Source organism: Manis javanica, chromosome 2 (genome assembly GCF_040802235.1).
Source record: "Manis javanica isolate MJ-LG chromosome 2, MJ_LKY, whole genome shotgun sequence".
NCBI classification, from domain to species: Eukaryota; Metazoa; Chordata; class Mammalia; order Pholidota; family Manidae; genus Manis; species Manis javanica.
Genome location: NC_133157.1, coordinates 80613837 through 80638548, shown reverse-complemented (window position 1 = coordinate 80638548; position 24712 = coordinate 80613837). Strand labels below are relative to the sequence as shown.

At 41.7% G+C, this 24712-nt stretch overlaps 1 long non-coding RNA gene across 1 annotated transcript in view; it reads right to left on the bottom strand.

Annotated features, from left to right (window-relative positions):
* Window positions 1–274: 274 nt before the first annotated feature.
* LOC140845062 (uncharacterized) overlaps window positions 275–24712 on the bottom strand; it is a 33233-nt gene continuing 8795 nt past the window's right edge. The window contains exon 2 of the long non-coding RNA XR_012123697.1: window positions 275–706. This is a non-coding gene — a long non-coding RNA (uncharacterized lncRNA). The remainder of the gene's footprint in view (window positions 707–24712) is intronic.

The following is a 24712-nucleotide window of genomic DNA, read 5'->3' as shown; positions in this document are numbered from 1 at the left end:
CCCAGTGTCCTTTGAACTTTTTGTTCTCTAAATAACCCAATAAATTATATTTAAAGAAAGATCACAAGATTATTTATGGAGGAAAAGCATAATGTGGTTTTAGGTTTTCAACTTGCCTTTCAGTGCCTGCAAATCCACATTTAACAAACAGGGATAATGTTAACACTCATCTGTTATTTTACAATGCTCTTGGGTGAGTAATTAGATATTGTCTCTGAGTGTGTGAAACCTTAAGTCTGAGACTTTGTTCGTGTGAAGGATTTCGCCTCCAGAAGTGACTGCATTGCTTTTATTAATCTCATTTTGTAAGTGAAGACAGTCAAACAATGGAGGCATAACATCACTACAACAGGCTCTAACACAGAATGAGAAGACAAACATCAGATGGGAAGCTGCCTCTCTGCCTGTCAAAGGGACTGCCGGGCATCTGGCTGTAAGTGCTAGGACACCGAATGGCCTCATCTCATTCCAGAAGCCGTAGCTTGCCACTTCCTTAGCTTTGAGGATTTTGACACAGTCGTGGTGCTGGTTAAGGACCAGGTTACTTCTGTACTTCCTGGTCTGTCTGTTAGAGAATGCCAGAGAGCTTCTTCGTATGTTAGCTTTTCTTCCTCATCCATCTTTTCATCCTGGGATATGATTTTCTTTGCAGAAAGGAGGGTATTCCAGAGTAGTTAGTTTTCTCCATCATTTTGGATTTCAGTGGCTACAGAGAAAAGAGAAAGGGAGAAGGAGAATCTTTTCGTTTTCTTTTAAACATCTGCCTATGAGTGAAACTCCACTTAAACATTTGCTGGAAACTGGCATAGGTCTTTGAATAAGGAAAGAAATTTCCCATTTTCTTATTTTCATAAGACCACTGAAAAGAGGTTGTCATAGTTGAGCCCAAGATGCTTTCCATCTGAGAACCAGGACCCTCTGTCTGCTCTCCCCTAACACATGGTCCCTACTTCTGTCTCCATCCCCTGTACTTTCCTAGCATCTTTGCTCTAGAACAAAGCCAAACACATCTGTGTTGCCTAAGTCCACATATATTTAGCAGAGACTCAAGACTGAGTAGAGCCAAATTTTAAAACAAAGCAAAACATAGCACACACAAAAAAAGCCTTGTACTTATTTTTAATCTCTTTCCTTCCCTCATCAGCCTTCTTGATTACTATTTATTTTTCAATATTTCTCAGCAACACAGCAGTTTTGTTTTTGCCGTGTTCCCTGTCACTTTTTTCCAGACAGCCATGGGGAGTGAAGCAGACGTAAGACTGCCATCTTGTGCTCAAGATGCTTATCATTGTTTCTTTTGAAATCAAATGTGATTTGTGGGATTTGAGAGAAGGCCCTGGAGTCCAGGTCTGATGTGCCCTGACCTAGGTTTTCCCAGAAGCTTTTGAAATTCCCCATCCTCTGGCATTGTTCTTTCTTGGCCTTCCCTCTCTGGAATGCCATGAGTCATCCCTTAGTTGAAAGCCTTTTTCTTTTCAAATGACTTCAAGTGTGACTTAGAATAGTTATAGTTCAGATGCCACTGTCTATGCTCTTATGGCTGGGCTCACTGGCCCAGCTCAGGAGAGCAGGCACTTAATAGCTAAGGCACAGCAGGTAGTTAAAGCTGAAGACCTACTGAGTATTCCCCACACCCTACCACCAATATACACTAGAAATGGACCACTCATAAATGGTGTACATGTGCCAGGACCTTGGTTGGAGGTACTGTGGGGTTAAGATCCCACAGGGCCTGGGAATACCTAGACAGGCCACTGTCAGGTGACGTTTCAGAGACAATCAAAGGGGGCTTAAATCAATGACCCAGCAAAGACAGAGCAAAGGAGAGAAGTAGGGGAAATGGAAGGAAAGGAAAGAAAGAACTACAGGCCAAGAGAAATCTAAGGAAGTAATAAGAGCAAAGGTCTACGTGAACAGAGAGAGTTCCACATAGGAACAAATGCTGGACAATGAAAACAACATCAGGAAAACAGTAACAAGGACAGGTGACACCCACAAAGGCCCACAGTGTCAGGGAGACAAGAGGAATATTGGGGGAGACTGTACTTGCCTGGAAAAAGTATGTACCATCCAAAATGGCACCTCTTCTCAAGGATGCAATTGTCGGGGAGGAATGTGGCCCCACTATTACTGAAGCTTCTGATTTTTTAAAAGAATCCAAAAATCTTCATTTGCACATGAATTGTTCAAAATTTTTAAAGCTGGCTCAAAATATATTTTAAAAGCACTATGTGGGACAAAAATATCTGCAGCCAGATTTAGCTTCTGGCTACTGGTGTAAGACCCTCCGCTATGCCTGACACAAAACTTTATTGATATGTGGGTGTATAAATACATACAATAGCTATATCTTCCCGCCTGTCCCCCTGTCTTTCATTCAAGAAGGTTTGTGAAAATAAAAGGAGGGGACTATCATAGATGGTATGACTGATTATCCTCATTTCTTTTCAAAAAACATTCACATAATTGGACAACCATAAGAAAAAAAAATCAACCTTACCTTGAACTAAAATTCATGCCTTATACAAAAATTTATTCAAAATGGACCATTGGACTTAATGTAAAACATGAAATTGTAAAACATTTAGGATAAAAAAAGGCATATGAGAAATCTTTGGAACATAAGTCTAGGAGAAAAGTTCTTCGATTTGGCATGAAAAGTATAATTTTTAGGAAAAGTTGATAAATTGAAACTCATTTAAATTAAAAATGTTTGTTCTGTGAAAGACCTTGTTAAGAGGTTGAAAAGACAAATTACAGTTGGAAGAATGTATTTGCAAACCACATAGCCAACAAAGGGATTATATCTAGACTACACAAAAAACTCTAAAAACTTAACATGAAAAAAACAAACACTCCAATCAGAAAATGGGCCAAAACATGAACAGATGTTTCTCAAAGAGAAAATACAGTTGGTAAATAAGCACAAAAAAATCTTCAAAATCATTAACTATTAAGAAAATGCAAATTAAAACCACAATGGAGGTATCATTACACACCTGTCTGAATGACTAAACTAAAAACAGTGATAACACTAAAAGCTGACAAGGATGCAGAGAAACTGGATCTCTCATACCTTGCTTGTGGGAATGTAAAATGGTTCAGCCACTCCTGAATACCATTTGGTAATTTCCTTTAAAATTAAAAATGTACTTGCCATAATACCCAGCAATTGCATTTTGGACATTTATCCCAGAGAAATTAAAACCTATAGTTCATACAAAACCTTATGCATGAATGTTCATAACAGATTGATTCACATTAACCAAACATTTGGAATAGCCCTTATTTCTTCAGTACATAAATGGTTAAATAAACGTGGTATATCCACAGCATGGAATATGACTCAGTGATTAAAAAATGGATGAACTACAGGTACCTGCAACTTGGAAGGACATCAAGGGTATTATGCTATGTAGTATATGCTGATAAGATCTAATGTGTATGGCGTAAATACTATGTGATTCCATTTATGTAATATTCTCAAAAGAACAAAATTGCAGAGATGGAGAATAGATTACTGCTTGCCAATGGTTAGGGATCAGCGGGGAGGGATAATGTCAGAGTGTGAATAAAGCTTTAAAGGGTGAGCATGAAGAAACCTTGTGATCCTGTAGCTCTTCATCTTAACTGTGAATGGTAGTTACATGAAACTACATGTGTGATCAACTTGCATGCAACTATACACAACACATACAACACACACACAAATGAGTGTAGGTATAACTGAGTAAGTCTAAATCAGCTCTACAGATTGTACCAATGTCAAACAAGGTCCCCCGGTTTTGATATAATTCTACAATTATATGAGATATCAACACTGGAGGAGGCAGGCCAGGTAAAAGAGTCAATGGAACCTTGCTGTACATTTCTTTGCAATTTCCTCCCAGTCTGTAATCATTTCAAAATAAGAAGTTTTAAAAATTCACAAATGTCAGCACATAAACCATCATTATTAATAATTAACTTCTATGCTATATACCTTGCAACAGAGCACAATACACTGTGTGTCATTGCATCTGAACTGAAAACCCAGGCCATTCTCCTTCTCTCCAAAATGGATTGCACTTTAAACTACTTCACCCAGTGGCTTTCACAATTACTGACTCATCCAATGGCCTCAGAAGAAACTAAATCAAACACCCCAGGAACAAAAGGATCTTTATCATTCCTACCATCAGTTCAGGACTTTTCCTCATGTTAAGTGAACTGTGAATCACCTGCCTTAAAGACAAGCTGATGAATACTAAGTTCACAAAGACAGTGGCCTGAGTGGCTCAGTGTATTATCCAAGACAAACTACTGCTCTAGGAAACAACACCAAATGCCAAGTGGCCTACTATAGTAGAAGTTTATTTTTCACTATGCCAAGTCCAAGGCAGATATTCCTGACTAGGTGAGTCTCCTCCCACGGTGACTCAGGGATCCAGCGTCCTCCCATGCTATGACTACTCCGACTCCAATACAAGTCTGACATCACCCAACTGCAGAGAGTCAGGGGAGAGAGGGAGTATACTGAATGGAACGCAAGGTTTTCTGGGTCAGCTCTGGAGCAGTATGCATCACTTCCTCTGGCACTACTCACATGGCTCCCCCTAGAAGCAGGCGGGCTCGGAGAGGCAGTCTAAATGAGTGCCTGGGAAGAAGAAATGGGTTTGGCAGGCAAACGGCAAGTCTCTGCCATGCTAACCTTTCTATAGGCTCTTTTCCTGAAAGAGGAAGTTAGCTATTAAAGGATTGAAGAGATGGGTAGGCAACATGGGATTGAGGTAACTGGAGTATAGGACACAATAGTTTCCATGTGGGAGATCTATTTTTCAGGACCTACCAGAAAACCATACCTTGTTGGCATTCAGAAGGATCCTGAAATTTCTAGAGGATTGAAAAGGGCTTTCGCGGCTGCTGTGGTGTGACACCGTATGTTTTCCAGTTATTTCTCTTGTTACTTACACTGATATGGTCCTGATAATTACTCACTGTATGTAAGAGTTATGGACTGTAAAATATCCTGACCTCAATTCTCCCCTCCCGTTTCTTAAAGGTGAAACAATTTGCCAACTAGAGCCACAAAAATAAGAATACCCTCCCACTAAATTTCCCCCTTATGAGGAGCTAAAGCTGAGTTAGACAATGCCCATAGCTTCCAGAAAATGCAATTTTTCTAGTCATCTTTCCAACAGCATAGGAAGATGCCAGAACTTGTAATAAGAAATTCAGTTGCATCATGAGGAGAATAGACCCAGAAACACATCTTTTCCTTGGCCACACACCCAACTGACTAAATTTGGCCTCTCAAAGACACAGGTGGGTTATAAAAAGACTTGGCCATCATAAAAATGCCCTGAATGTGAAGCAAAACCTGTAAGTATTTATGACCGATCCTTTTCAAACCCAAGATGGGGAACATGGTTTATTTCCACCCAACATCCCCTCTGAATGCCTACCCAAAATTCCATACGTTCCCTGACCTACCCACAAAATCCTTGCATGTACCTGCAGTGCTTCTCAGAAACAAACTTTTATGCCTCTACCTGCTCCTAGCACAGGCTTTCTAGAGAGGTCTCTTCTGTTACTTGTGTCACCATGAATCTGGAGGTCTGGGGTAATCTGAGCCAATTCTTACACTCTGCTTTCTCTCACTAGCATGAGAAGATCAGCAAGCTACTTGGAAGTATATACAAACCATTTCTTCAAACCAAGCAGCTGAAACACCATTAGAAGTGCTTTATCAAAGCCAAAATAACTACCATATTCTATATTCCTTTACAAGGTGAAAGAGAAAAATAGCAAAAGCTAAGCTCCTACCAGAGATTTATTCATAAAATCAGCTGCCAACTTACGTTGCTTGGTCACTTAGCCCTGTCTACAGAATCCAACAGAGAAAGCTGACATTCATCAGCAAGGAACATTCATGTATGTTCCATTGGCTGTAAATTCTAGACCAGAAGGTGGATTAACATACATTAGGAAGATTTTGGTAACAGTGAACAAAATAACCAGGATTCCAGTTAACTGGAATAATTCCCCGATGTACCATTAATGGAGTTTTTTACTGCATATAGGTGAAGGTGGCCATTTGGACATGAGGGGCATTTACTGAGGTGCTGTGGTGCTAGAAATTTGAGTATGGAGGGAGATTAAGGGCTCAATGATATGTGTGTGTGGGATACTCAAAAACAACTGCAGGTGAAGCTAGTAAAATAATTGAAAGAATTCATCTGGAGTTAGTTGAACACTTACTACATGTCAAGCATTTAGTCTTCACATAACACCTCCCTTACAGATATTTCTATGTTCCTTTGACAGATAAGGAAACTGAGGCTTTGAAGTAACTTGACCAAAGTCATCCAGGTAATCAGAGTCACCCAAACTTCAATCCTTAGATCCCACAGCCCTTGCTCTCATCACTGTGCCACACTACAGAGATACCCTGTCGCCAACTCCATCTCTCATTCTTTACCCATGCTTTTCAAGGAAAATGAGTTTTTCAATACTCTGGACCCTCCATCCATCTCAAACTTATTTATCCAATTTATGTTTCATCTCCAAGCTTTCTGTTACCCAAACTCTCTTCCCAGAGCTCTTTCCTTATTAACTCCATAACTACATGCTTTCACACCATTATGGAAATACCTCCTGAAACTGCATTCATTGAAAAACTCAAGCTCATTTGAGCAAACAGTGCCTTTCACTACTTTCCTGAAACATTCCCCCAAAATTCTGTCTCAATTATAAAAACCATACTTTCAATGTAAGCCTTTCTCTTAAAATACCTGTTGTAGTAGATTAAGTGAATTAGTGCCACCCCCAGGGAGGGCAGAGAAACTAAGGCTTTCAAAGAAAATTTTCTAAACACAGCATCAAAAGGTGTTCACCTAAGAAGTAGCATCCTAGAAACAAAAGCAGACAGGCAGACAGAAGATTGGAAATGACATGGAGTAAATATAAATCAGATGCTATGCCAGGTCATCACAGATAATGTGATACTCAGAGGTCAAAGTTAAAAATGAGAACAGGCACTGCCAAGAGCAGCCAATGTCACAAATTGGGGGGACACTGGAGTGTGGAGAGGGTGGGGGTCACTCAGTCACCCCACTGGCCATAGCCATGCAGAATGAGCACAATGTAGGCATGTGTTTAGATGAGTCAGTGGGCAGGGGAGCCCTTTGAGAATCAAGGTAGGATAGGAAATGAGTTTAACAAGCAACCTCACTAGAAAGAAGACTAATGAGATAGCACCTACAGCAAAATAAATATGCTCTTATCCTTCAGAGACTGAGAAACTATTTTAAATATGTGGCCAGGGGTGTGGGCCAGACAAGCAACAGCAACTATTCCCACTTACAGGCAGCTAATCCTCCACGCTTGCGGCACAGTCTCCAGAAATTTGGGAAGCGAGTATACTCCCAAATTCTCCACTGTCTTCCTAAAGAGAGAAATAAGCATGCCTGGTGTAGGTGAGAAGAAAGGGTCTTACACACAACAGATGCTCAGGCATTTTGCTCATTGTTTTATTTGTGTGTTACACAGGCTTTCCTAAACACTAAGCCTGTAACTGTGGTAAGGATACTTTAGATAGGAGTAAGATGATGCCACCTCATGACACTGGAGAAATGAAAAATTATATGATGTGTGTGCCAAGTCCACACACAGCTAAAGTGATCAGTCATAGTCCCAACTTATTCCAAAAATGAAGGGAAGCGATATAGTTTATAATAATTTGGCAGAAGCAAAAGGGGGTTAGTTTTGTGGTTGAAAAGTGTTTAGAACCTTATTGCTTAAGAAAGCCATGAAAAATTAGATGATGACACAAGTCATGTCGTCAGTCTCCTCCTCGATGAGTATGTTTACAACAGTCAACCAATCCACTCTATCATTTTTAACATCTTATTGTGAAACAGGCTGTCAGAATCAACTGCTGACATGCCATGTGATCCAAAGAACAAATGGGAGACATTTGGCTGGGAAAAGCATGCAGAAATCTCTGTAAAAGGTGTTCCCAATTATCTGTAAAATCAAATCAGGGGATTCCTGTATAGAAACATAAATAGAACTTTTCAGATTTCTCAATGTGATGCTCAGTAGTTGTGTGAGTACATGCTTTTTTGTTTATTTTAGTTTCATTTAAGTGTATGTGTGTGCATGTGTTTTCTTGGCACACTGCCCTCACCAGTGCATTGCACATTAAAAAATTAAAATCACTGTTATTTTGCAAAATCACAAATCCAGTTATTAATCACATTGGGTTTTCTAAATACACATGACAAAGAGGAAAGGTCATCAAACTTTTCCTGTAAAGGGCCAAATAGTAAATACTTGAGGATTTGTAGGCAGTATGGTATCTGTAGCACTATTCAACACTGTCATGATAGTGTAAAACAACCACAGGCAATACATAAATGAATAAATGTACAAGCATTCCAATAAAACTTTGTTTGCTAAAACAGGTGGTAGGCAGGACCGAGCCCACAGCCCTAGCATCCTGACCCCTGTGACAGATTAATCTACTAGAGGACACAGCTCTCTGCAGATCCTCAGGTTTTCCCTTGGATAAAAATGTCTTTCTGTGATCAAGAAACTAATGTTAATGACAACTACCCTCTGACAGTTTCCTTAAGACACACGCAAAATATGACCTATAGTCTCCTCTGTAAAGTATCTGTCACATTTCATAGATTGCCAGCAGGGCAGGTATTGTGGTCTGCCCACTCAGCCTCCATTCTGATGCCCTTCAGGACTGCAGATGACTGTGAGTGAACTATGTTGACTGGACTCCCTTGCAGCTGGGGACCAGAGGTAACTAACTGCTGCTTCCTGTCTGTGGCAGAGGCAGAAGCTCCCGCACAAGCCTGGGTCTGTGTGTTATTTGGGGAGTTGTTCCTGTAAGTTCAGGCTACAGCCTGTTCTGTGTAAATAATAACTATGACTAATGCTAGTAATATTAGAAAGGTAATGGCAAGCATCTCTCAAAATTTATAGGTATATCTATATTTTATATATACAACTTTATCTGTATATACAATTTATATATAAATATTTGTAATTTGTATTTGAAATATGTATTACACACACACACACATATATATATATATGAATGTTGAAATGGTTATATTTTAATTTCCTGGTTTGTAAAATATATTATTTTATAATATTAACATGGTAGGGATTTTAATGACAATAAATCTCCAGGATCTAAAGAAATCAAACAATGCATTTTTATAATGTAGCTAAACTAAAAAGATAATTCATAAATTTTTGAGATCATTTTTCAAATTGTATATAATTTGACAAGTGCTTCCTGAAAAAGAATTCCTTTAAAACAAAAATATCAGAAACAACAGAATGTCAGCAACAAAATATCAGAAAAATAGTTAATTTGTCATTATGATCTAATGCCTTTTTTATGCTAAGTTCCCACCACAGAAAATGAAATGATTAGGTGAAGGGTCTGATTGAAAATTAAAAAGTCTCTAAGCAACTGGATGTTGCTGGGAGTGAGGCTGAATTTCTCAGTCTGATTGGTGAAGGAATCCAATATTGTTAAGGAAGAAGCCTCCTATGGAACAATGCTGTATCAGGCAGAACAATAGTTTTTACTTTCCAATCTGATTAAGATGGTTCCAGAGTCATAAATGAGGCAATTCTATTCATCCAGTCTGACATAACATTCACCAAAAGAAGGAAATTCGACCTACCCACCAATCAGGAATTTTAATTTTGCCCTTACTAATATGGTTATATGATTATAATGCTATACCTGGTACCCCCCATGATGACCTTGTGTAAAATACACTAGAACATTCCAGAACCTTCTATTAATTCACCTCTCTCCTTTGCTCCTGGGCACATTCCAGCCAAAGAAATGTGCTGCTATGGCATTGGTGGTCTTTACATTTTTTCCTTTAATTAACCCAAAGCTTTATAGCCCAAAATGTCTATTCCCAATGTGCCAGCCCCACTGCCTCCTTTAACTTTTTTGAACAGCCAGTTTCCCATTTTCAGTAACTCCTAACAAAATGTCAGGAAATTATTCCCGTGGATGTTAAAATGGTTATATTTTAATTTCTTGGTTTGTAAAATACGAAAAATTGTAAGAGCGTAAACTTCAAGGAAACGTGAGAAATAATGAGATAGGGATCCTCTCTGAAGCCAAGATGCATATAGTAACCAACACCTAGGAGCACTTGCAAGAAGCCATTCATTGTCTCATTTAATCTTGACTCCAACTTAAAATAGAGATGCTATTATTATCCCCATTTGACAAGCAGGGAAACTGAGGCTTAGAGATATTAAGTATCTTGGCAAAGCCACACAACTGGGAAGTGACAGAACCCGGTTTATGTGACCCCAGTTGCTGCTTTAAATTACCATGCCAGGGGTACCTAAATACCACTCCACAGCTGGGACTGGCTGGTGACAATGCTTTGGTATTTCTTGAAGTGATGAGATTATTATCATTTCCACTCCTTTCAGTTATAAAGCACCCCTCCCTTTATGGAATAGTGGTATATTAGGTCATTAATGTTATCTGTTCTCTTTCACAGTACTGTCTACTGTGATTTGGATTGCTGTAATGGCAGGTGTCCTCCAAGCAGTGATTCTGGAATCCAAGTGATTCTATGTATGGATCCATCATCTTGAAGTTCTTCACTTTAGCCATGGGCATGAGGAATGGGAGAAAGGGTGGGGAAGGCACTTCGGCTTTAGTTTGGAACTGAACCAAGTCACTTCTGCTTTTATTCCACTGGCCAGATCATAACAACAGTCCCAAGTAACTAAAGGGGAGGCTGGGAAATAGTCTTCCTGTGTGCCCAGAAAAGAAAGAACAATTACCACTGGAAAACACCAGCATTGCCCAGAAAAGAGAGAACAATTACCACTGGAAAACACCAGCATGACTACAAGAGATGGGATAGCAGATAGCACGAGCACGCATGCTGCATCATGTCCTTATTTAGCAGAATCAGCTGTTGGCAGCTCCAGCCTGAAATCCAAAACGACTATTACTCTTTTATTTTACTGGTACATGAATCTAAAACTTTCTACTTTATCCCAATCTATATGGTTATTACCAGAAAAAAATATTCAGGTAAATACTTTTAAAAATAACTAGACTGTGGCAAATCAGGGGGCAAATCATTGAAAGTTTAGCAACAAAATTGCTCATTTATTACCCACAAATTAGTTTTATAGCAATATAATTAAAGGGAAGAGAATGTCACTAATTTTTACTAGAATTTATGAACAGATTTCCCAATGTATCAGACACCCCATGTAAAAAATAGTATGTGGTATTAAAAATAATAATAGGTTATTATTCTTTGTGAACAACTAATAGGTTATTACCATTAATAATTATATTTATAAATTTAAAATAAAATATATCCATTAGGATCTTCAATCCAAAGCTCAAAGCCTATATATTCAACCTACAGAATTTTAAAAATTGGTGTAGGTAGGTCACAGGGAAGGCAGTACAGCACGGAGAAGACAGTAGTGACTCTATAGCGTCTTACTACACTGACGGACAGTGACTGCAATGGGGTGGGGGAGTACTTGATAATGTGGGTGAATGTTGAAACCACAGCATTGCTCATGTGAAACCTTCATAAGGTTGTATATCAATGATACCTTAATAAAAAAAATGAAAGAATTGGTATAATTATTTTCTTAGAAGATATAATTCAGTGTTTCTTTTAAATGTATATAAATTGCATAGTTGCCACACTAATTCAAGGTGTTGAAAGGGAAAAAATAACCTGAAAAAGTAAAACAAAACGAACAAAAATTCAAATGCCTAAATTTGCAATGGCATTTTGAAAGCATTGTTTTGGAAAGCAAATCTCAGCTCTTGGATTGGTCACCAATTTCTCAATTTCAATGATTATTTCTGAGTAAATGTTAAAATATTTGATGTGACTGATGAGCAAAAGGGGGAAAAACAACATGGCTCCTTGCTGCCTGGATATAAACACTAATTGATGTTTCTCAGCTCTGATGGTGCTGGATCATCTATCACTTAAGTTTAGAACAAAAAGTAAACCAATGTGTAATTACTGAATATTTTAAATAATCTTTCAGAGAGAGTGTTAAGCTCAGAAACTCTGAAGGCTGAAACTCTGATATTACTGCAAATCCACTAAACCCATCTGGCTTTGATTCTCTCATTCACTTGCGTCAACACAATAGTTTGAGATGATATCATTTGTGCCCAAAGAAAATTTTAAACAATGTCTTTAAGGCATGACTCATTAAAATTCAGCAAATTGTACACAGTGATGAAGTAAAATCACTACTAAAAGGTTCATATAAGCTTCTAATGCAATGGGTTTTAAGCACATCTACTCTTGGGAAAAAATCTCCAATTCCTAGTTTACATCCACAGATTTTTAAATAGCAAATCAAAGAACTCATTTAAAGAACCCATCTGAAACTCTTTTTAATTGCGCAGCCCTTAAATATACTGGGTCTATTTGATACAGCCCTAATGAAAGCCTCTAAGCTCCAGATTTCAATTTTCCAGTGAAATATTGTATCTCTTTTCACTTAAACCACCCAAGTTCAAGACATTTAGTCATTTTGGACACTTTTTTCTTTCTCCTACCACATCCAAACAGTTGTCAATTCCAACTGTTTCTTGAAATAACTCTCAAATGCACCTTTCTTTCAGGGCTACTGTCATTATTCCACTTGAAATGCAGTTGTGCCCTTTTATCTGCCATGTTGCTTTCTGAGGTTTCAGGTACCCATGTGGTCCAGAAGAAGATGATCCTTCCTTTGATATACTGTCAGATCAATAGTAGCCTAACACCATGTCACAGTGCCTACGTCATTCACCTCACTGGACCTCCTTGCTATGCATTTTATCATCTCACATCATCCCAAGAAGAAGAGTGAGGAAAGTACAATTAGATATTTTGAGAGAGAGAGAGAGAACACATTTACAAACTTTTATTACAGCATATTGTTATAATTGTTCTATTTTATTCTTAGTTATTAATCTCTTATTTTATTATTGTCATTAATCTCTTACTGTGCCAAGTTTAGAAATTAAACTGTACTATAGGTATGTACACATGGGAAAAATATAGTATATATTGAGTATTACTGTCTGCAACTTCAAATATCCATTGGGAGGCTTGGAATGTATCCCCCATGGATAAAGGGAGACCACTGAATTTACAGCTTGAAGCTTAAGATTACCAAAAGAACTTCTTTGCTCGTTTGCCTAGCTCCCCTTCCCATCTCTCTGCTGACTGTTCTCGTCTGTCATTCAACTATTCAAAAATGTTTCTTGGCTTCCCATTCCCATTCTCGAACTCAACCTTGGCTTCAAGATTCTCCACCATCTGATGCTAACATTGTGCTAGGATTGTTTCCACTCTATCTCTAAGCCTGCCCTCACCTAAATTCCAGCCAAAGTGCACTTCCTATTTCCCAAACACAGCCTCTGAAGTCCATCCTCCCAGGCTCTGCTCACACTAGTCCTGCCCATCTGGAGTACCCTTTCCTCTCTCTGTCTGCTGTCAGTTATGACACTTGGATGTTCAGAGGTCCAACTCAATGAGGATTCTGCATGAGGAGTTCACGATGTCCCAGTGGAAGTTATTTCTCTTCACTACCATGATTTCTTGGTTGTTGCACTCAATATACATCTATCTTTTGTTGCCTTATATTCTTTCAAATATCTTTGTTCCCTACTAGGTATTATATCTTCAATTCCTGTTCATCTTGTTGTCTTCCTCAGCTCTTCCCACTGTTTGTAGGAACTCCCTTCCTTGATGAGAAAATGTCCACTTAGCTGTCAAGTCCTGCCTCAAGTATCACCTTCAAATGTCGGAGAAGCCTTTCTGGACTCTCCTACAAATTACTTTATGCATAGTTTTGATGCCTCACCCTGACTCTGATTCCATACATTATTTTTTTGTTTATATAGTGTTTACCCTACAGGAATAAGGAAAACCATGTATTATTTATTCTTTCCAATCTTTATATATTTCAAGCCTACTACAGGGCCTGTGTGATAGGTAATACCCAGAAGCTGTAGTAAGTTTAGCTGGATTGAAATAGATTTCTACCAGGTGGCTCCATTAACTTGGTCTTAACTCTCAGTCTAATAGATAGGGACCACCAGAATTGCTAATCATAGCAAAATGCTGGCAACAACCAGAAATGCCCAAATTTGAGGATGGTTAAGCAGACTATGCTATGTCAACATGATACATCGTATGCAGCTATTCCAAAATAAGTTTGTGAAAGGCTAAAATAAACAGAAAATGCTGGGTTGTTCAGTCAACAAATCTCTACCACTAACACAGAGATTAAAGTATAGAGTACTTTATTACACATATATTGTGACCAAAACTATGTCACATGATCAGACATAAGAGCTATTCCCTCTCCTTGTACTTTCCCTTTTCTCTGTATCTTCTGTAATGAATGTGTATTTCTTTCATAATGTTGAGGACATGATATATTCTTTTTTTTTTTGAGAGGGGATCTCTCATATTTATTGGTCATATGGTTGTTAACAACAATAAAATTCTGTATAGGGGACTCAATACACAATCATTAATCCACCCCAAGCCTAATTCTCGTCAGTCTCCAATCTTCTGAAGCATAACGAACAAGTTCTTACATGGTGAATAAGTTCTTACATGGTGAACAGTACAAGGGCAGTCATCACATAAACTTTCGGTTTTGATCATGCATCATGAACTATAAACAATCAGGTCAATTATGATTATTTGTTTGATTTTTATACTTGATTTATATGTGAATTCCACATTTCTCCCTTATTATTATTATTATTATTATTTTTAATAAAATGTTGAAGTGGTAGGTAGATGCAAGATAAAGGTAGAAAACATAGTTTAGTGCTGTAAGAGGGCAAATGTAGATGATCAGGTGTGTGCCTATAGACTAAGTATTAATCCAAGCTAGACAAGGGCAACAAAACATCCACGGATGCAGAAGATTTCTCTCAAAACAGGGGGGTTGAGGTTCTAAGCTGTTGGCAGCCGCGCTCAGAAAATAGCGCCCAATGCAGGGCAGCCGGAAGGCCCCGAACTTCCTAATGACAAATCATCCCATACCACTAAACTACATGCTAATTGCGCCTTGGCATAAGGACCAATGAGACCCACCAAATTGTTATGCTAATAAGGCATATGGAGCTGCACCAACCAGGTCAGAGCATGAGAACTATATAAGCAAGCCTCTCCTTCCCCTCTGGGTCCTGCCCAACTCATTTGTTTCACAAAGAGCTGAAGAATAAAGCTTTCTGCAGAAGAATCCTGCTGTTGTTGCGTGCTGTTCTTGCCGGCGAGGACGGGGCGCGCGACAAGTGGTGCCGAAACCCGGGAACCAGAACATCACCGGCACAGGGAGGACCCTTCAGACATCTGGAGAGGATTCAGAACTGCAGGTCAGAAGAAAGCCCGGAGGGGTAAGTTCCGAGAGGCCCCTGCTTTTTAGGATGATGGTTGATGGTTCTCTGTAAATAAGGAGGCACCATGGGGAATGCACCGTCATTAGTCACGGCGCTGCAGACAGCTCTCAAAGAGCGAAACTTGAAGGTCTCCAGCAAAGTCTTAGGATCTTTTGTGAAGGAGATAGACCGTGTAGCCCCCTGGTTCATTTGTTCAGGGTCCCTCTCAATCCCGAGCTGGGACAAACTGGGGAAAGATCTTGATAGAGAGGAGGAGGAGGGTAGCCTGAGGGGAGGCACCAGGCCCCTCTGGAAACTGATTAGAGCTTGTCTGCAAGATGAGAGATGTGAAAAGGTAATAAAAGAAGGTCAGAGAGCATTGACAGATATCCAAGAGAGCATGTCAGAAACGGAACGGGAAACAGAGAGCACGCGCGGCCGAAAAAAGGCCACAAAAACGAAAGTAAAGAAACCCCAGAGTGAGGGAGAAAGCCCGCCTAGGGCAAAAGCGAAAGAGCCCCGAGAAGCGAGTGACGATCGCCTCGGAGAAAATAGTAAATACCCCTGGAAAGAGTTGAGGGACCTCCAACTCTCCAATAGGGAATCTGAGGAGGAATTAACGTCCGCAGAGGAAGGGGAAGAAAATAAAACCGCAGAGTGCAGAAGTAAGGGAACCAGCAAAGTTGAAAAGCGGACCAAGGAAAAAATGAAAGCAGGGTGTCCCCCAACGCCCGTTGCCCCGCCACCTTACGTGAGTGGCGCACTCTCCTTTTGCCACCCAGATACTCTTCAGGCAATTAGACAAATGTTTCCTGTATTTGAGGATAACGATGTACGCTCTCACCAACCCCTGAGTCATAAACAAGTTAAAGACTTAGCGGAATCCGTTCGAGCGTATGGGGTCAGTGCCAACTATACCATAGCACAAGTTGAGAGATTAACAGAGACAGCCATGACACCCGCAGACTGGCAATATGTAACTAAGGCATGCCTTTCTAGTATGGGGCAATACATAGAATGGAAGGCATTGTGGCATGATATCAGTATGACCCAGGCACGCGCAAATGCGGCCAAAGGACAGCCTGCGTGGTCATATGATATGCTGACGGGCCAAGGACAGTGGGTAGCCAACCAGACCGCCTTCCCCTTACAGGTATACGCACAAATAAACACGTGCGCCGCCAAGGCATGGAAAGCCCTCACCAACAAAGGAGAAGTATCAGGCAATTTGACAAAAATTATTCAAGGGCCGAGCGAGCCATTTTCTGACTTTGTCGCTCGTATGATGGAGGCCGCAGGCAGAATATTTGGAGATCAGGAACAAGCAATGCCCCTAGTGGAGCAATTAGTATTTGAACAATGTACCAAGGAATGCAGACAGGCGATAACACCCTGGAAACAAAAAGGGATACACGCCTGGTTGAAAGCCTGTAGAGAAATAGGAGGGACACTCACCAATGCGGGCCTAGCCGCGGCCATATTACAGAGCCACAAACAAGCCAGGATCACTAACAGAAGTATCAAATGCTTTCAATGCGGGAAATTAGGGCATATAAAGAGAGAATGCAAGAGCCCAGTTTCAGAGCAAACAACCCAAAAGACCCCTGGGTTGTGCCCTAAGTGTAAGAAAGGCAGGCATTGGGCCAATGAGTGCCGGTCTATTAAAGATATAGAAGGGAAACCCTTAGAACTGCCAAAAAACGCCCAGAGGGGCCCCCGTCACCAGGGCCCACAAATATATGGGGCAACCAGCACGCAAGTGTCATTCGGGAACAACCAGGCCCCCCAAGGAGAGCCACTTCAGGTTCCGCGGGATTGGACATCCGTGCCACCACCAGAATAGTGTTGACTCCACAGATGGGAGTTCAGCCTATCCCTTCAGACTTTAAAGGCCCCCTACCACCAAATACCATTGGGTTACTCCTAGGGCGCTCTTCTGCTGCATTGAAAGGCCTGGTAGTTCATCCCGGAGTTATAGATCAAGATTATGAAGGACAGGTAAAAATCATGTGTTCGGCTCCCAGAGGAATCTATCCTATATCCCCGGGAGACCGCATAGCCCAGCTCTTAGTTTTACCTAGTCTCCACGCCAATTATCCTGCTACCAACACGGAGAGGGGAGAAAGGGGCTTCGGCTCCTCTGACTGGGATTCAGCCTTCATAGTATTAGATTTAGCAGACAGACCAAAATTAACTCTTCAAATAGAGGGAAAGAGCTTTGAGGGAATCCTAGACACTGGAGCAGATAAAAGTATTATCTCTGCAACCTGGTGGCCCTCCAAGTGGCCTGTGACCCAATCCTCACATTCATTACAAGGTTTAGGATATGAGTCAAGCCCTTCAATTAGTGCCAAACCATTGAAATGGCGAGCCCCTGAAGGACAAGAGGGTACAGTCACCCCTTATGTACTCCCTCTACCGGTCAATTTATGGGGGAGGGATGTCATGAGAGACTTAGGCCTCAAACTCATTAATGAATACTCCACCCCCGCCCAAGGCATGATGATGGACATGGGATACATCCCTGGCAAGGGGCTGGGGAAACACCAACAGGGACGCATAGAGCCCATCCTGCCCAAAGTAAAGAATGACCATCACGGCCTGGGTTTTTCATAGGGGCCATTGAAGATGCCATGCCCATACCTTGGCTCACAGAGGAGGCCGTATGGGTTCCTCAGTGGCCCCTATCCTCTGAAAAATTAGAAGCAGCTCATTGCTTAGTGCAAGAGCAGCTCCAAGTGGGACACCTAGAACCCTCTGTGTCCCCATGGAACACACCCATATTTGTAATCAGGAAAAAGTCAGGATCATGGAGGTTGCTTCATGATCTGAGAGCAGTAAATGCTCAAATGAGAATGCTTGGACCCGTACAACGGGGACTGCCACTCCTCTCTGCCTTACCCAAAGAATGGAAAGTGCTCATAATAGATATTAAAGATTGTTTCTTTTCTATACCTCTAAGCTCCAAGGACAGGGAAAGATTTGCTTTTACTTTGCCAGCTATTAACCATGAACAACCTGACGCCAGATTTCAGTGGAAGGTCCTCCCTCAAGGAATGGCAAATAGTCCCACCATATGTCAACTGTATGTTCAGCGGGCGCTAGACCCAATTCGTAAGACCTATCCCACGCTAAAGATCATCCATTACATGGATGACATCCTTCTTTGCTCCCCACAACCAGCGGAAATAGAAGAAGCATATATAGATCTCACTAGATCCCTAGAAAATTGGAGACTGAATATAGCAAGCGAGAAGGTCCAAAAATCTAGTGTTAGCAAATTCCTAGGAGCAACCATTTACACAGATGTAATTTGCCCCCAAAAGCTTGAGATAAGACATAATCAGTTGCGAAATTTGAATGACTTCCAAAAACTCCTAGGGGATATTAATTGGTTGCGCCCATACTTAAAGATACCCACCACTGAATTGACTCCACTATTTAAGATCCTAGAAGGAGACCCACAACTAACGTCACCGCGCTCCCTCACACCTGAGGCATTACAAGCCATTCGCAAAGTGGAACAGGCTTTGATGACAGCACAGCTAAATAGGGTTCAATTGAATGAACCCTTTGAGTTGTGTGTCCTTCCCACCCCAGAGCTGCCAACAGCAGTCTTATGGCAGCACGGCCCACTGATCTGGATCCATCCCCAAGCCTCTCAGGCTAGGACAATAGAGTACTATCCGGCAGCTGTGGCCAAACTTGCTTTGAGAGGAGTAAAAACCTCCATGACACATTTCGGAGAGGCTCCAGCTAAAATTATAACCCCTTACAGCGTAGAACAGATACAAGTATTATGTGCTATGAACGATGATTGGGCCATACTTGCTTACAGTTTCTCAGGAACCTTTGATAATCATTTCCCTAAACATCCCCTCATCAACTTCGCCAAAAATCATCTCCTAGTATTCCCTCGGGTCACTAGCCTAACCCCGCTGCCTGCCTCATGGAAAAACAGTTTACACGGACGGGTCTAAGACAGGCACAGGTGCCTATGTCCATGATGGCAAAGTTGTGACAAAAGGCTACACGCCTGACACTCCACAAATAGTGGAATGTCGCATAGTCTTAGAGGTCCTACAAATCTTTCCTGAACCTTTAAATATTGTGTCTGACTCCTGTTATGTAGTTAATGCAGTCAAATCTCTAGAAGTGGCCGGGCTAATCAAAGCGTCCAGCCCAGTAGCCACTTGGTTCAAACAGATACAATCAGCACTACTTCATAGACAATCTCCTTTGTATATAACTCATATCAGAGCACATTCAGGCCTTCCCGGGCCTATGACTCAAGGCAACCACCTGGCAGACCTCGCAACCAGAAGCATAGCTTTTCCCCTGCTAGACCCTATCACCACAGCTTCAAAATTCCACACACAATTTCATGTCACTGCCGAAACGCTGCGCAAGCGGTTTAGCATAACCAGGGCCGAAGCTAGGAACATTGTCCTTAGCTGCCAACATTGCTGCAGCTTCCTTCCCACACCTCATGCTGGGATCAACCCCAGAGGTATTAGTCCTTTACAAGTTTGGCAAATGGATGTGACACATTTTTCACCTTTTGGGAAACTTAAATACGTACACGTATCCGTGGATACTTGTTCAGGAGTCATCTTTGCCTCCCCATTGTCAGGAGAGAAAGCTTCCCATGTCATCCAGCACTGCCTTGAAGCTTGGAGCGCATGGGGGTTACCACAGATTCTGAAAACAGACAATGGCCCAGCCTATACCTCTACAAAATTTGCTCAATTTTGTCAACGTATGGGGATCAAACACATCACTGGCCTTCCCTACAACCCACAGGGTCAAGGGATTGTGGAACACGTGAACCGCACGCTCAAATCCTATTTACTTAAACAAAAAGGGGGAATTGAAGATATACCCCCTACACCAAAAACTGCCATAGCCCTAGCACTTTTCACTATAAATTTTTTGAATCTGGATGCTCAAGGCCATACAGCAGCGGATCGCCATAATCAGTGGCCAAAAGACCCACAAGAACTAGTAAAATGGAAGGACGTGTTATCTAACCAATGGAAGGGCCCGGATCCAATCATAATCAGATCCAGGGGAGCTGTGTGTGTTTTCCCCCAGGGTGAAGAAAATCCCTTCTGGATCCCGGAGTGCCTAACGAGGAAAGTCCTAAACAAAGGCGATGACTTCGCTGTACCTCCTGACCCTGCTCCTGACACTGGAGACCCCGACTCAGGGAGTATTGAGATGGGGAATCCTGTCTGCCTTTCCTAAGCCTATGCCTGTCCGTTTCAATGCAGCCGTTTTTCCCCGCTTTTTCACCACCAACTCTAGTATGAACTTGCCCTACCTAGAAAAGGACACCCTAACAGCCCCGTTGGGAGAAAAACGATCCTTCGTAACTAATGGGTCATTATGCTTCACCACTCAGAATCTAGCTGGCTGTATCTCCCTGAAACGGAGGAAATACGGATGGTTCAGTGACATAATTCTAGAGGCCAGTGGCCTCCCCGTTATGTCAGCTAAATTTGAAGGGCCTAATAAGGAAGGGAGCCCGCCCTATAAGAACATGACTATCCACCAGATGGTTCTCTGGATCAATGGCACATTTGTACACTCTCCCAGGAACAATTCCACCGACAGGCCTCGTCAACCCAAATATGCCTCCCATTGTGTGGGCGACTATGAGGGAGAGCTGTGGCCCTGGACTGACTGTCAGTCAACTGTAGTAACGTGGGCAACTGAGAGGCAGGAGTTTACCATCTCCCCAGATATGGAGGGACGGCCAGCCAATGAGGCTTGGTGGCCAGTAAAGGTGCTCGAAGGCGAGTTTCGTCAGCAGCTGAGCATGAACCCCTTCCATAAATGGATGCTGTGTGGAGTCAATGGCTCGTGTACCGACCTCTCCCCCTTTTCCGCCCTCCAGGGTGGGGGAATCGGTGTAAAAAATATCACCTTTTGGTGTGAGAACAACCACACGCGCACACACTGGAACATGACCATGACCCATAACAACGAGAACTACACGTGTTCAGCAAAATCAGGTCCAGAGTCACCTAATTCCCTTTTTCCACCTTCCCCAGTATGCGTATACCCCCCATTTCTGTTTATCTTATCCAATAGTAGCTTTGACTCCTGCTCCAATGAAACCTGCTTTCTGTCTCAGTGTTGGGATGCGCGTAACTTTACCAATGCTTTGGTAGTCCGCATCCCCCGTTGGGTCCCTGTTCCCGTAGACGCCCCTAACACCATGACTCTGTTTCGAGAAAGGCGCGATTTCGGCGTTACAGACGCCATAGTGCTCCTGATCTCCGCGACCGCGGTCGCAGCCACCGCCGCTGGTATAGCTTTAGACACCTCCAACAAATCGGCTATAGAGCTCAATAACCTTGCAGCCTCAGTAGCTTCTGCCCTGGACCAACAGTCCACACTTGATGGCAAACTGAAAGGAGGAATAATGATCCTCAATCAACGCATAGATCTCGGGGAGGAACAAATGGAGGTGCTCTGGCAAATGGCCCAATTGGGATGTGAGCGGAAATATTGTGCCCTCTGCATCACTAGCATTCAATATGAAAATTTTACACGGGCAGCTAATCTGTCACGAGACCTGTCCCAGTATCTTTCAGGAAACTGGTCCCAAGACTTCGATGGGACACTAGAAGAGCTGCGGCGAGAAATTATCCACATCAACTCCACCCGTCTAGATATCTCCGTAGCGGAAGGACTCTCTTCCTGGTTCCTCAGAGCTCTCTCCCACGTCAAGGAGTGGGCGGGCATGGCTAGGATGGGCGTGTTCCTGCTTGGAGGTCTCATGCTCTTACTCTGGTTGTTATGCAGACTCCGCAACCAACATGAGCAGGACAAGGTGATCCTTGCTCAAGCCCTAATGGCGATAGACGTTGGCGCCTCTCCCCAAGTGTGGCTCAATATGCTTAAGAAGGAAGCTCAGCTTTAGCTTGAGGTAGCTCTTGCACCCTGAGCCCATGTGGCACTGCACCAGGCCCGAGTACCTCAATGCTTAATCACAGCTTTCTTTAAGAAGCTCATGGTGCAAGAGGGTTGAGAAAAAAGGTCCAAACCCTTTGTACCAAGCGGTCCCAACGCCAGCCAGAGGATGCGAGGCAAAGCACTGCAAGAGGTCTTGGACCCCTCTGAGAGGCATGCCTGACTGCATAGGGGTAGATGCCCAGAACCCCTCTCCAAAAAGGGGGCATCAGGAAGTATGATGGAGGTCAGGCCTCTGTCTCCGCCTCTGCTGGCAAGTTCCGCCTTGAGCTTCTGTTAGACAAAAAAGGGGGAGATGTTGGCAGCCGCGCTCAGAAAATAGCGCCCAATGCAGGGCAGCCGGAAGGCCCCGAACTTCCTAATGACAAATCATCCCATACCACTAAACTACATGCTAATTGCGCCTTGGCATAAGGACCAATGAGACCCACCAAATTGTTATGCTAATAAGGCATATGGAGCCGCACCAACCAGGTCAGAGCATGAGAACTATATAAGCAAGCCTCTCCTTCCCCTCTGGGTCCTGCCCAACTCATTTGTTTCACAAAGAGCTGAAGAATAAAGCTTTCTGCAGAAGAATCCTGCTGTTGTTGCGTGCTGTTCTTGCTGGCGAGGACGGGGCGCGCGACACTAAGCCTCACCTCTGTTGATCCCCAATTTCTCACCTGATGGCCCCCCTGCGACTGTGCCTGTCTTAGGTTGTTCCTCCCTTGAGGAATCTTACCCGTCTCTGGCTAACCAGTCATGGACATGATATATTCTCAAAGCCTTTATAAACTATTATTTCTACTTCAGTTTTTAGTTTATATTTTAGTATCTCAGATTTTGATTCAGATTAAATTTCTATATTTCAGTTTTTGGTATAAAAGTTTTCCCTGTGTTATTCTCTCACCTCTTGCCTCAGTTAATACCAAAGTTGTCTGAACTTCACATCTGCCAGCTGAGTCAGCCTTATGCAAAATGAAATAACAGCTGCTCTGTCAGAGAAAAGATGTTTGCTAAAGGGTGTGAAATGGGACCAGCAAACTCTGCCGCTAGTATCTCACCACCCCCGTAGGAATAGCCCAAGATTCACCAGTAATGAAAACATTATCACTTTCACTTCAAACAAATTTTTTGTTTTTAACATGTTTTGAATAAAAAGAAGTTTCAGTTTCTTCCCCTTTCTCTCTCTGTTTTCCTGTCCCACTTTCTTCTTTCTCTTATTCTCTTTTCAAAGATTAACTGCAAGGCACTTAGAATTTTTTTTTCAAATTAGGCATCAGGTATAAATGGCCACCCTTTGGTTTTCCAGACTAAGGCACATGTCCTCACTGAGTTCTGAGTTTTTCTTTGGAGTACATTTCCTCCTTGAGATACCTGTGGAAGAGCATAAAAAACTAGTCTAATAGGCATTTTCTATACTAGGGTTCATAGTATAGTAATTGAATTCTATAAATACAAATTATTTGGCTTAGGATAATGAATCTTGGTTTCTTCCTTTCCATGTTTTTTTCTTATTATTATTTTTGCTGTATATGTTAATTGTGTTGGCTTGTATCATACCCTGCTATTCAAGCACAAAGATTATGATGCAAACTTATTGTAGCTATTATTACTGAATGTAATTATTATTACTGAAATTATTTAACCACTTTTCTAATATAGTCAATCTCTCAACTTGTGATTATGACATGACTTTTTCCATGGCTTCTCTTTCCTGTGAAATATGAGAGCCCAAACATGAATTTACAATTTCCTAATGATTTGACCACTAAAATCAATAAATTGGGTTAACCAATAGACTGACACTCAGTCAATGAAATCCACAAGAATTTATTTTTTTAATGGTGGGCTAGGTTGTGAGTTGATAAGCTAACCTGTGAAAAGGAGAAATATTTTATTGCATGTGATGTGGTCTGACCTCGCATATCTACTTATCTCTGAGCCAAGTAAGCATTGCTGCAGAGACACTTCCACTCTTTAAATCTTTTGGAAAAGGTAAAAATCAGGAGAATGTTTCCTGTTCTGGCAAAGCACAGTTTGATTTCCTTGGGAAAGGACTGGGTGGCATCATGTCAGGATTTAGGAGAAATTCTAGCCACTACCAGAGAATGATCAACATGTTTTCCCGAAAAGTTCATTGAAATTATTAAAGAAGGTTGCTGCTCAAACAGGTGTTTATCTCCTGGAAAATGGGAGCAAGGGATCAATGAAGATGAGGAGATGTTGTCATGGAAACAACTCTTCCTAACATTTGCCTTTCAAGGACTTCTGAGGCTTTCAAGTACATTGAATTTTTAATAATTTTCAGCAAATTGA